Source organism: Oryctolagus cuniculus, chromosome 5 (genome assembly GCF_051225735.1).
Source record: "Oryctolagus cuniculus isolate XC-2025 breed Fujian yellow rabbit chromosome 5, ASM5122573v1, whole genome shotgun sequence".
Lineage (NCBI taxonomy): Eukaryota > Metazoa > Chordata > Mammalia > Lagomorpha > Leporidae > Oryctolagus > Oryctolagus cuniculus.
Window position 1 is genome coordinate 1,343,095 of NC_142871.1, and position 12,332 is coordinate 1,355,426.

Below are 12,332 nucleotides of genomic sequence, written 5' to 3' on the forward strand. Positions count from 1 at the left end.
TTGCTGGGCACATCCACGGGGAAGTCCAGGAGACACCGCGGGGCCTGTGTCTGGCCAGCTACAGACAGCCTTGGCCCAGGTCCGGACATGCAGGGAAGCCCGGCAGGACCGAGCCAGGCGAGGCAGGGGCAGGGTGCAGGAGCCACAGAAATGAAACTGACAGGGAGCATCGGGCGCCCGGGGGAGGGCACGTCCCACCCTCAGGGCAGCCCTGGGGTCTCCAGGACCACTCGTGGGAGGACATCCTGACCGCTCCCCTTCCTGTTTCTTCGATTCCCGGGACCTCAGGGTCAGCGCTGAGCCGGCCTCGCCCTCCGTAACAGGGCAGGTCGGACACTCAAGTGGAGGCAGGAGTCCAGGGTCCTCGGCGGGCCTCAGCGCGCCCAGTGCCCACTGCACAGCCTCACCCCTACAAGGCCTGCACTGCCACTGCTGCTTGGGATGCTGTCCCCTGGGACTCAGTGACCAGCGAGTGTAGACAGGCCTGAAAACACCGACACTTCTCATCGCACTCCAGAGAGCCGGATCCGGAACCGTCTGGGACGGGAGGAGCCCGCGTCCTGCTACAGCCAGGGGTCAAAGGGGAGCCCTCACTGCCGCCCATGCCAGGCCCTCCGGCTCCCAGGGGGACCCAGGGCCGTCTTCCCGCTACTCGATGACGACAGCACGAACGCTGACCAGGTAGCGCAGCACGGCACTGGAACGCCACGTCTGTGTGCAGGGGCACCGCGCCCGGCTAGCACCACCACATCACACACACAATCTGAATTTTATAACCCAAGGAGAACGGCTTCCCCCGCTCGACAAGCAGTGCCCGGGTCTCAGGACGACGGCAAGGCCTCCCTGAGCCCGAAACAGGCTCCCCCGCACACGGCCCGGCCGTCACCGTCTGGGTCTCCACAGCGTGATTTCTGGCTGGCTGCGGCTGAGCCCTGCTGGTCCAACCCGGGCCAGCAGCTCCGGGACGCGGCGGGCACAGGGGACGGAGCACAGGCGCTGCCGCTCCTCTGCCCCCGGCAGCACCGCCCTCCTCCCGGCTCGCCGCCTCCCGCCTGCTGAGTGCCGCCCCGGCCGGCCCGGGCCTGGCAGCATGTGGCTTTAATGCAGCCTGTGTTTTAGCCTGGAGAAATCGCCGCTTTGCTGGGCTCTGGGCCCCGTTCCTTTGGTATGCCCTGTGGTTTGACTTCTGAAAGGAAACGTGATACGCGCGCCAGCCTGCGAGGTCTCCACCAGGGGACACATGGAGCCACACGTTTCAAGTATTTGCACTATCGTGGAACAGGCCAGAAGAGCATCAATTTTCCAAACCACCTGTGGGCTTCGCTCCTGGATGGGATTTCTTTCAAAGACGACGTGTTTGCCACTGGTCAGGTCGTGCTCGAAGCCTGCAGCTCTGTGTCTAACAGAAAGTTCAACTCCAAGTGTGTGCTGAGCGCACTGCCGACTGCTCCGTCTCAGGAACAATTAGGATTCAGCAGCATGAAATTGCAAGGGCCGCGTCAGTCATCCTGCAAACAAGTCTGCAGTCACCTCCTTAAACAAAAGGGCTGCCACAGCTCGTATCCTCCGTCCCTGCTCACTCCAGACTCTGTGTTAAGTCAGGCCACGGGGCTTTGCTGTAGAGAGGAGTCCAGATCGGTTCTTCTGGAAGGCACAAAGTGCAGGGGCTGCCCTCAAAAGCAACCATGTCTCCCACGTGTAGTTAAGCCACCCTAGGCTTAAAGTGTAGCCTCAATTAAGTGCCCCCTTTTTAAAGTCAAAATATTAAACACACCCTCAAAATCGTGTTATTCGTGGCTTTCCATTTGTAATCACTTCTGAAAAAAAGGAACTGAAATCGTTCAGCATCCGCCACTTCAGGGGACAACCTTTTTCTCTTATTCTATTTTTTTCCTCTTTATCCTCCGTGTGGTCGCATTAAAACCAGTGGATCCCTCGTGGTTCAGCGGCCTGGCTGAGCTGCTCTGTGCACGCAACCGTCTGCACACCAAGTCCTCAACACCCGAGCTGCATCTGTTTCCCTTAGGATGCGGCACACAGCACGAAGTCGCCATTCCGGCCCCCTGGAAGTGTGCGATGCCGTGTCGGCCGGCAGCCTCACGACACCGTGTGAACACCACCTCCATCGAGTCCCAGCAGGGACCCTCGCGCCCACCCATCAGCCACTCTGCACTGCCCCCAGAACCACCAACACACTTTCTGTCTCCACTTTGCAAATGCAGGAGCTTGGACACACAGGGAGCCGTGGCACGCGTGGCCTCCAGCAGCTTGGACACACAGGGAGCCGTGGCACGCGTGGCCTCCAGCAGCTGGCTGCCTTCTCACAGCGAACATTTCCACCCACAGCTGCAGCCTGGCGCGCCTCAGAGCTGTGTTCGAGTGAATGGCCAGACACCGGTCCATTGTGTGCCTACACCACGTTCTCTTCATCCTCGCATCTGCTGATGGACAGCCAGCTCTCCCATCCCTTGGGCTGTTGGGAACAGTGTTGCCATAAACAGTCGGACTCAGGCTTTGTCTGCACACCTGCTGCCAGGCTTTGGGGCACAGGTGGCAGAGCTGCTGGTCCTGCCGCAGTTCTGGGTTTCAGACGTGGAGTCGGTGCCAGCCTGCTTTCACGGAGTGCAGCCGCTGTGCTTTCCCACAGGCTTTCGAGTCTCCACATCCTTGCCACCACGTGGCAGATCTGGGCAGAATTCCCACCTCCCGGCCTCACTCTGCTGCAGGCACTGGGGAGGAACTAGCGGATGGACTATGGATCTCTGTCTCTAATAAACACTTTAAAAGTAATTGTTCTCATTTTAAATGCACAAGGAAAGAAATAAAACTATAACAGCCTTGAATAGACAATCAGGATTGCCGAATTGTAAAGAGAAAAATTAAACTACAAACGACTCCAAGAATACGCACTGTGTATTCTGACAACTTCCACACTATCTGCACAAGGAATACCTCATCAGGGCCGGCGTGGGGCCGGGGACTGCAGCACCTGCACCCATGTGAGCACGGGCTGGAGTCCTGGCTGCTCCACTTCCGACCCGGCTCCATGCGAACGTGCCTGGGAGAGCAGGTGGGAGACCCAGAGCGTTCCAGGCTCCTGGCTTTGGCCTGGCCCAGCCGCAGCTGTGTAGGCATTTGGAGCATGAACCACAAGTGGAAGGTGGACACCTCTCTCCCTCTCTCTCTCGATCTCTCTCTCTCTCTCTTTCTCATCCTGCCTTACAAATACATAAATAAATCTTCACACAAACCTGATGTCTGCACTAGCTAGCATAGTAGCAATCTTACAATACCCAGGCAAGGGACCTTCCTTCTCTGACAAAACACAGCATTCTCCGTTTGTTTGTGGAAATCCCCTCCCACATATGAGGGAGGACACGTTCTTATTTGTCTTCCTGTGTCTGCCTCATGTCACTCAGCACGATGTCCTGCAGCTCTAACCGTTTCTACGAAAACGGCAGCAGTTCACTCACTGCTACGGTAGAACAACATTCCCTCGTGCACACAGACCACCTTTGCCGGGAGATCCGTATGTTGGCTACTGTGAGCAGCTCTGCAGACAACACGGGGGTGCTGACATCTCTGACGGAGCTTGTCCATGTCCCTGGGTGTCTGCTCCATAGCATGATCACTGGACAAACAGGAGGTCCACTTCCAGCTCTTAAAGAAACCTTCAAACCGCACTCCACAGTAGCCGCACTGAGGTCCACCCACACCAACACTGTGAGAGTCCTCCACTCCTCCCCACTACACTGTGAGAGTCCTCCATGTCCTCCCTACGCTGTGAGAATACTCCACGTCATCCCCACCACACTGTGAGAGTCCTCCAATCCTCCCCACCCTGTGAGAGTCCTCCATGTCATCAGCACCACACTGTGAGAGTCCTCCATGTACTCCCCTCCACACTGTGAGAGTCCTCCATGTCCTCCCTACCACACTATGAGAGTCCTCCATGTCCTCCCTACACTGTAAGAATCCTCCACGTCATCCCCACCACACTGTGAGAGTCCTCCACGTCCTCCCCACTACACTGTGAGAGTCCTCCACTCCTCCCCACTACACTGTGAGAGTCCTCCACTCCTCCCCACTACACTGTGAGAGTCCTCCATGTCCTCCTTACCACACTGTGAGAGTCCTCCACTCCTCCCTACACTGTGAGAGTCCTCCACATCCTCCCTACACTGTGAGAGTCCTCCATGCCATCCCTACCACACCGTGAGAGTCCTCCACTCCTCCCTACACTGTGAGAGTCCTCCACGTCCTCCCTACACTGTGAGAGTCCTCCACGTACTCCCCACCACACTGTGAGAGTCCTCCACTCCTCCCTACACTGTGAGAGCCCTCCACTCCTCCCCACACTGTGAGAGTCCTCCACTCCTCCCCAGCGCCCCTTCTTTGGCGACAGCCGTCTGACGGGGAGTTGATGGCTGATCGTGGCTCTGGCGATGCCCGGCGTTTGCCACGCACGTGGCCCTCAGCACGCCTCCCTGGAGCACTGTCTGTCGAGGTGCTGGCAGCCCGTCCACACGCTCCGGGGCTTCTCCTACCTAAGGCTGAGCCGCCGGCTCCCCAGCTCCTCTGACGGCTTCTGCTCCGGGATTTACTACGGCCCTTGCCAAAACAAAGAAAGAGCCCATTTTGTTTTTCTGTGCGACATTCCAGAAATAACTTGTTCTGTTTCTGGCCACGGCTTCGACATGAGAGCAGCGGTGCTCCCCTGTTGTGTCTACGTTTGCTCTATAAAGAGGGTGTTTCTAAACACGAGACCTATTAGTGCGCCGTAAAACAGCTCAGGTAAACACAAACCAGATAGGGTTTCTGCGAGAGACCAGCGCAGGCCGGCGGCAGAGGGCGGCTACTCAGAGCGTGTGTCTCACACGGCGATCTGACCCCCGAGACCGCGGCAGGGAGACAGCCACACACGTGCACGCTGACTGGCGCACACTCATACACTCTCACTGCTCTCACATGCACACTCGCTGGCTCACACACGGACATGGACACACACAATGACTGCACATGAATACTCACTCGCACACGCACACTCACCCTCTCACCGTCTCACACCCACACGCACATGCACACACGTGCACATGCACTCCCATAGCACATGCACACACTCGTACTCATGTTTACACTCACATTCATGTTCACACACACGCACACTCATGTGTGCACACATGTGCATATGCATTTCCACATGCATACCCACAGCACATGCACACACACATGCTCATGTTCACACACATGTATTCCCACTCACACATGCACACTCATGTGTGCACACTTGTGCATATGCATCCACACTCACATGTGCACACATCCCACTCACATGCACATATACTCATGCTCACATGTGCATACATGTGCACACGCATTCCCACTCACATGTGCACGAATGTTCACATCCGTGCACACATTCCCACTCACATGTGCTCATGCACTCATACTCACATGTGCACACATGTGCACAGGCATCCCTACTCTCAATCACACACACACACACACACAATTTCTCTCCCAGGAAGGCCTGCTGCACTGGAGCGATGCCGGCAGGTCCACACACTGCTGACGAGACCAGAGCTCCTGGCACCAGGGCTTTGCTGTGGCTGCTGCCCCACAGAGGCCGCTGCCTGGCGCCGTCACCACCGCCATCTTCCTCGCAGGCAACATCACGGGGCACAGCGGGCGGAGGGAGATCGGGCATCTCTGACCCGGGTCCAGGCTCTCTGCTTTCAGGGAAACTTGGATGTGTTTTCATGAAGGGAAGAACTCGGATCGGGAGAATCCTTAGGGTCCTTCTGATCCAACACCTGGGAAGTCAGGTCCAGATGTGACAGCCCGTGTCTCCGGGGTCAGGTCCAGACGTGACAGCCCCGTGTCTCCGGGGTCAGGTCCAGACGTGACGGCCCCGTGTCTCCGGGGTCAGGTCCAGACGTGACAGCCCGGGTCTCTGGGGTCAGGTCCAGACGTGACGGCCCCGGGTCTCCGGGGTCAGGTCCAGACGTGACGGCTCCGGGTCTCTGGGGTCAGGTCCAGACGTGACGGCCCCGGATCTCTGGGGTCAGGTCCAGACGTGACGGCCCCGGATCTCTGGGGTCAGGTCCAGACGTGACGGCCCCGTGTCTCTGGGGTCAGGTCCAGACGTGACGGCCCGTGTCTCTGGGGTCAGGTCCAGACGTGACGGCCCGTGTCTCTGGGGTCAGGTCCAGACGTGACGGCCCGTGTCTCTGGGGTCAGGTCCAGACGTGACGGCCCCGTGTCTCTGGGGTCAGGTCCAGACGTGACGGCCCGTGTCTCTGGGGTCAGGTCCAGACGTGACAGTCCAGGTCTCTGGGGTCAGGTCCAGACGTGACGGCCCCATGTTTCTGGGTCAGGTCCAGACGTGACAGTCCGGGTCTCTGGGGTCAGGTCCAGACGTGACAGCCCCATGTCTCTGGGGTCAGGTCCAGACGTGATGGCCCCGTGTCTCTGGGGTCAGGTCCAGACATGCGTGACGGCCCCGTGTCTCTGGGGTCAGGTCCAGACGTGACGGCCCCGTGTCTCTGGGGTCAGGTCCAGACGTGACAGCCCGTGTCTCTGGGGTCAGGTCCAGACGTGACGGCCCCGTGTCTCTGGGGTCAGGTCCAGACGTGACAGCCCATGTCTCTGGGCTCCCTGATCTCCACAGGACATCCAGCATGGCTGAAGAACCCAGGGTCCACACGGAGGTCTCTGACAGTCACTCCTCCAAGGGGTCCCACCAGGGGTCCTCACAGGGGACAGAGGGGGAAACGTGCGACAGGAAGTGAACAACCCCCTGTTCGCAGCGTGGGGACGGGCGGCAGCTCACTGTGGACACGGCGCTGCTCCTCACATCCTGTGGGTGCCCAGGGTTCGCCTGGGCTCCCGACAGCGAGAGCAGGCTGGGTAACACGTACGTCCCCTCCACGTCGCTCCATCACAAAGCACTCAGTCTTGGGCGTCTCCGGGGAAGTCCGCTTTGGTCAGAGCCTGGTCATCACCTTCTTAACTGAAATCTCACAACACTTGCAAGGTCTCCAGGGATTTGACTTCTTCCCCCGCCCCACCCTTTTTTTATTCTATGAGAGATATTTTGTTAAAAAGAAAGACAGCCCCAATGATCTCAGATCAAAAGAAAAAATTAATGTGTTTGCTGAGTTCTGAAAACACAAACTACAAATTTCTGTGAAAATATGAGAAAAATCCATCAGTGGAAACCACAATTGTAGTCAGGGCCGACGGTGGAGCAACAGGACGTGCGCATAACATTCTGATCCGTTACTGAAACGTGGACTGAAACGTTTTAATTGATGTCTGCAAACCAGAATGTCCACAAGACACCCGCCAAGCACGCACAGCGCCCTCCGGCCGCCGCCGCTGGCAGCTCGTCCGCCCCAGGCACCCGAGGGAGGAGCTGCGTGGCCCCTGCGTCACCGGTGGAAGTGAAGGGCCCAATTCCACCACTCCCTGTCACCTCCGAAGAGCGTTGACCCTGGGCATGCAGGAGGTAACACGGGCAGAGGGCAGCACAGCGCACCCAGGGGTGGCCAGCTCAGGGCTGGGGCTCCTTGCGGCCTCGGCCCACGCCAGGGGTGCTTCGTGCTGGCTGCGATGCCGGGCTGCTGACCAGAGGGAAAGGCGCTGGCCACAGAATTCGGCGCAGGAAGGCCCGGCAGGGGCAAGGTGGCCGGGTGCTTGGCTCCGTGGGAAAATGCCCGCGGCAGGCACCAGTCACTGGCCAGGAGCCCAGTGGGGAGCGGCCTTCGGCTGAGGCCCCACGCCCCACCCCAGACCAGGGGGCAGGTGACCATGCGCGCTAGGGGCGCCGTCTGTCCTCACACTGGGCGCCGCCACTCCCCTGACCCTGCTGAGCTGGGGAAGCTTCTGTGAGGCCCACTGTCCTGTCACTGCCACGCTCTTGGCTGCGTCCTGGCGTCACCAACACATGCTGAGTTCCTGCAGGGAGGCTGGCCGCAGACACCCCAGGCCGAGGGTCCAGTGAGGGGCAGTGTGGCCAGGCAGGGCAGCCTTGGGCGGGGCTCCCGGGTCCCCGGGTCTCCCCTCAGACCCCCAGCGGCAGAGGAGAGCCGGGTCTCGGCTTCCTCAGGGCCTGCTCGCGGCGGCCCACAGGGAACACAGCGCGGTGAGCAGATGTGGAGACCACACGCAGAGCGCAGCACCGCAGGTGCACCAGGGCCTGTGCAGGGCGCACCCCACCAGGCACCAGGAGAGCGGGGCGCGTCCTCGGGTTTGCACACTCTCCAGAGGCATGCGCTGACTCCCTTCCTTGTCCCATGCAAGCTGAAGAAGTCCCCACCGCTGGGGCAGGCTCCAGGGTCCGCTGTTCCCACCCCGGCACCACACAGGCGCCTCAAGCCTCACTCGCCCCTGTGCCCTGTGGGAGCCTCTGCCCCACAGGACCCACCGGCCACCGCCCAGGGAGCTCCAGGCACAGGCTGAGTGGCGTCAGCACCCAGGACCCCGTCCAAAGCACCGTGAACTCCCAGGGTCTCTCAGTGGGCAGAGCGTGCTCCCTCAGAAAGGCCTGATGGGCGCTCACGTGACACACAAGTGGGCACCTCAGCCCATGGGACACCGCTGTGCCAGGGCCTGGGCTCATCCCCAGGCTGGCCGCCCTGGGCAGCCCAGGTGGGAGGTGTGGCCACAGGCGGCCCCAGGTGTGAGGTGCAGTGCGGCTGCCCGAGGCCACAGGTTCATCGTCTGCCCCTCCTGTCCCTCTGCGCGCCCTTCCACATCCTTAATCTGCGGGTGTGGGGTTGCAGACGTGCCCTGAGCGCGCGGCACGTTTATGTAACCTGTGAGTCATGCCTTTCATGGCATTGTATCCTTGCAAACCATGCGTGCACTGAGCGAGTGAATGAGTTCAAGTTGTGTTTTCCACTTGAAAGTGACGGATGGCCTCCCTCTGTGAGTCCTTCCTGGAGCGTGCCAGACGCGGGCACGCCGGGACTGGTCCCGACCGCGGCAGGGAAGCTGCCTGGGCACCTGGCCAAAGGCACAGGAGGGCTCGACGGGCAACGCAGCGCAGGACTCTGCTGGCCTCTGGGACTCTCATGCCCAGTGCACAGCAGCTTGCCTGGACCGTGTTCCACCTACAACTTCCTGCGGCCCCGTTTCCCGCCAGCTAGGTGGGCACCGGACCCCCACATCTGCCCCTGCACCTGCTCCTCTGAGCACCCTCTGCTGCGGCTTCCCCCCCCCCCCGGGATCTTAGCCTAGACGAGGTTACCACTGTTGTGATGTGCATTCTAGAGGCAGCACCTGGCCACAGAAGTCAGGGGCAGCCGTGCCCTCTTTAGCCCTAGGAAGCCACCTTCCCCCTCCCTTTTCAAATTCGGATGCGGCAGCTGTGGCCCTGAGCTACCTGAGGCCCGTGAATGATATTTGTCTGGGGTTTCAGGAGCCTGCAGGATGGAGGCCACCTGGACAGGCCGACCTCGGGGCCAGCTGAGCTGCGCTCCCTCCCGAGACGCCTCCACCGGCCATCGTCAGCGTCACAGCGACCACCGCTGACCGACTCCTTGTTGTGCTCACTTGAGCTGCAGCTGCCCCTCCTCTCCCAGCGCTCTGTGCTGACTTACGGCGCGGCGGGGACCCACAGACGGCTCCTTGCCCCGGGCTGCTGGCTTCCTGAGACGCACTCTCCCTCTCACCGGCTCTGTGTGGCGCACACACAGGCTGTCCAGTGGCGAGAGTCTGGTGCTGGCCCCACGGTAGCCTCAGCTGTATCATCACCGTCCCAGGGACCCTCCTGGAAGAACCTGCCCGCTCGCCTACCTGCCTGCCTGCCCCCTTAGTCCATGTCCTGGGCTTTTGGAGGCTCACTGTACCAAGTTCACTCACTTTGAACAAACAGCATGACAGACAAAGTCCTTGATTGCTCCTGGAGTCTGGCCGAGGGCAGAGCCACCTGGAGGGGCTTAGAGGAGGTCTGGGCTGTGCCCACCACCACGCGCACGGGGAGGGGTCTGTCCCGGCGCAGACACCGAGCTCCGCAGCGTTTCCTGCTGCTCCGCAGCCTGGAGCACCACGTGTGTCCACAGATTCCTGATCAGCAGGAGGAAGAACGCGAGGGCTGGAGCAGGCGCAGCTCTGTTGTGGAGGGTGTGGGTGTTGTCAGATGGTGTGTGGGCTGTTGGACAGTGTGTTGTGCATGGTGTGTGTTTTGGGACTGTTGTGGACAGAGTGTGTGTTGTTGGACAGTGTGTTATGGACGGTGTTTATGTTGTGGAGGGTGTGGGTGCTGGACAGTGTGGGTGTTGTCGGATGGTGTGTGGGTTGTTGGGCAGTGTGTTGTGGATGGTGTGTTTTGGGACTGTTGTGGACAGAGTGTGTGTTGTTGGATGGTGTGCTATGGGCAGTGTTTATGTTGTGGAGGGTGTGGGTGCTGGACAGTGTGGGTGTTGTCGGATGATGTGTGGGCTGTTGGACAGTGTGCTGTGGATGGTGTGTGTTTGGGGGCTGTTGTGGACAGAGTGTGTGTTGTTGGACAGTGTGTTATGGGCGGTATGTGTGTTGCTGGACTGTGTGTTGTGGAGAGTGTGTGTATTGTGGAGAGTGTGTGTGTTGTGGAAGGTGTGTGTGTTGTGGAAGGTGTGTGTGTTGTGGAGGGTGTGTGTTGTGGAGGGTGTGTGTGTTGTGGAAGGTGTGTGTGTTGTGGAGGGTGTGTGTTGTGGAGGGTGTGTGTGTTGTGGAGGGTGTGCTGTGGAGGGTGTGTGTTGTGGAGGGTGTGCTGTGGAGGGTGTGTGTTGTGGAGAGTGTGTGTTGTGGAGGGTGTGTGCTGTGGAGGGTGTGTGTGTTGTGGAGGGTGCGTGTGTTGTGGAGTGTGTGTGTGTTGTGGAAGGTGTGTGTGTTGTGGAAGGTGTGTGTGTTGTGGAGGGTGTGTGTTGTGGAAGGTGTGTGTGTTGTGGAGGGTGTGTGTTGTGGAGGGTGTGCTGTGGAGGGTGTATGTTGTGGAGGGTGTGTGTTGTGGAGGGTGTGTGTGTTGTGGAGGGTGTGTGTGTTGTGGAGGGTGTGTGTGTTGTGGAGGGTGTGTGTTGTGGAGGGTGTGCTGTGGAGGGTGTGTGTGTTGTGGAGGGTGTGTGTGTTGTGGAGGGTGTGTGTGTTGTGGAGGGTGTGTTGTGGAGAGTGTGTGTTGTGGAGGGTGTGTGTTGTGGAGGGTGTGCTGTGGAGGGTGTGTGTTGTGGAGGGTGTGTGTGTTGTGGAGGGGGTGTGTGTTGTGGAGGGTGTGTGTTGTGGAAGGTGTGTGTGTGTTGTGGAAGGTGTGTGTTGTGGAAGGTGTGGGTGTTGGACGGTGTGTTCTGTCCTCATTTGTTTCAGGGGGCCACTGGGGTCATGCGGTCGAGCAACCAATCAACAAAGCACCCACAAGGGCTGGTTTCATCTGTGTGGTCCCTTTTCCTTGATAATGAGAGAAGCGGGCCAAGCTCTCCTGGAAGCGACTCGGTCTGCGTTTGAAACGGAGCATCTTCGCCGAGCCAAACCCTCACTAACGGGAAGCGTTTCAGCGTCTTTCACTAAAGTGCGCTCGTTAACTCCAAACCTGAGCCCCGAATCAGGAACGTGGGGAACGGCGAGTGCGGCCGCACGCTGGAGGAAACCACTCGCACCGGCCCAGGTTCTCGTGTAACCATCCCGCTGGCTGAGGAGGAACACCGAGCTGAAGGACCGCAGTGAGCTGCGGCGGGACTGACTTAGGACTCCGGGAGGAGAGCCTTGAACCCGGGTGCTGATTCCATGGCGGCACGGAGCACTCAATGGACAGAGTTATACAACGTGGCTGTGCTCTGACAACATTTATACACTGAGGACTTGAGATTCTAATTCCAAACACTTCAAAAGGATCAAAATTAAGTACATGTATGCTCCCTCTAGTAACTTATCTGCCAGCCTCAAGCGGGTGACACAGCAGCCATGTGCCAGAGTGAATGACCCAGCCGCAGTGTAGCTGAGCAGGTGGCCCGGCTGCAGTGTACCTGAGCAGGCGGCCCAGCCACGGCGTACCTGAGAAGGCGGCCCGGCTGCAGTGTACCTGAGTGCACATGGCCCAGCCGCGGCGTACCTGAGTGCACATGGCCCGGCCGTGGCGTACCTGAGTGCACATGGCCTGGCCACGGTGTACCTGAGCAGGTGGCCCGGCCACGGCGTACCTGAGTGCACATGGCCCGGCCGCGGCGTACCTGAGTGCACATGGCCCGGCCGCAGTGTACCTGAGCAGGTGGCCTGACAGCAGTGTACCTGAGCAGGCGGCCCGGCCGTGGTGTACCTGAGCAGGTGGCCCGGCCACGGCATACCTGAGTGCACATGGC

The 12,332-nt window shown here is 59.6% G+C and overlaps 1 protein-coding gene and 1 pseudogene across 2 annotated transcripts in view; both read right to left on the reverse strand.

Annotated features, from left to right (window-relative positions):
- Nucleotides 1–12,332, reverse strand: part of SMOC2 (SPARC related modular calcium binding 2) — a 134,337-nt gene that overhangs the window by 77,024 nt on the left and 44,981 nt on the right. The gene's annotated exons all lie outside the window — the stretch shown is intronic.
- LOC149126372 (uncharacterized) lies at nt 6,065–11,334 on the reverse strand (annotated as a pseudogene).